Source organism: Anneissia japonica, unplaced genomic scaffold, assembly GCF_011630105.1.
Source record: "Anneissia japonica isolate Jap-2015-1 unplaced genomic scaffold, ASM1163010v1 scaffold93_len1081246_cov171, whole genome shotgun sequence".
Lineage (NCBI taxonomy): Eukaryota > Metazoa > Echinodermata > Crinoidea > Comatulida > Comatulidae > Anneissia > Anneissia japonica.
Genome location: NW_022726429.1, coordinates 705,498 through 706,784, shown reverse-complemented (window position 1 = coordinate 706,784; position 1,287 = coordinate 705,498).

Sequence of the window (1,287 nt, the reverse complement as noted above, 5' to 3'; positions counted from 1 at the left end):
GGGGCATTCAAGAAGAATCGATTTTAGAGTCTACTAATATGTAGAAAATACATACACATTTTATTTCTCCCTGACGAATTGTAGTTTATCTCCCCAACGCCGGGGTGGGGGAGGTGGAAGCTTTCCTCGACGGGGACCCTGCCCCATTCCCCCTGCTGGCGTCACCCCTGAGGCGCAAACCGGAATCGTTCACGACAGATGAAACATTGTCCATCTTTGTAGCTCCATACTAAAATAAGACTCCTCCTTACACCAAAATAAAGAGTAGCATAAAAGCATTGCTATCCTGGTATCCAGCAAAAGTTCCTCTTCAAAGCCTCTTTGTTCATACAGCACTGAGAATTATCAAAAAAACATAAAACGACCATTATCGATACTTTTACAATATAGGCCTAATACGATTGGGGACAGAATTATATGACAATATATGATTATCATTATCATGACATTGGTGTAGGCAATGTCTGATAATTCCATGGAATCTCAGATGCAAACACATTTTACATTTAAAAAATGTAAAATTAGGTTGTCTTTTAGACTAACAATAGACATTTTTATGTTGGCATGCCACTTTTGGCCCCGTCCAATCAGAAAAATGTACTTTGATGACGTCATGGAAAATACAAAAAGTTTTCCACAGAAGTTCTTTTGTCCCAAACCTCCTTAAACATTTCAAAATTAATTTGTAATTTCACTGTTCCCTGGTATTACAATGAAAACTGACATCGTCCAATCAGAAAACAGTACAAAAATGACGTCATATAGATTTGAAAATGCTTTTATTGAATTCTACGGGTATGAAAACCTCTAGATAAGTCTTGTATTCGCTCAGATTAGCTTCTGTAATGAGTAATTAATTTTGGCACGCTTTGACTTCAATCTGGCCCACTGTGCGCCGTCTGCTGATTGGCAGTCTGCGGCGGATAACGATCCGCTGGGAGCGTCTCGTCACGTTACGTTTTCCACGAAATCGTGTTGGCCGACGGTAGTCTACTTATAGTAAGTTCCACAGAAAATAAAATAAAAATCTCTTAATGTACTATTGGTCCTACAGCCATACATAGGTTTTACTTTTCCATACCCAGTTGACATCAGCGTAATTTTATTTAAAATTGTGAGTCAAGATATTACAAAATAATAATAGCGAAAACCGGAAGCTAAACGATTATTATGTTTATAAACCATGCAAAAAATTATTTTTATATTTGTTTTTACATTCATGTTATATTACATTTTATGTGGTTTTATGTGGGCTAACATTATTAAACCTAATTGAATAATAACTTC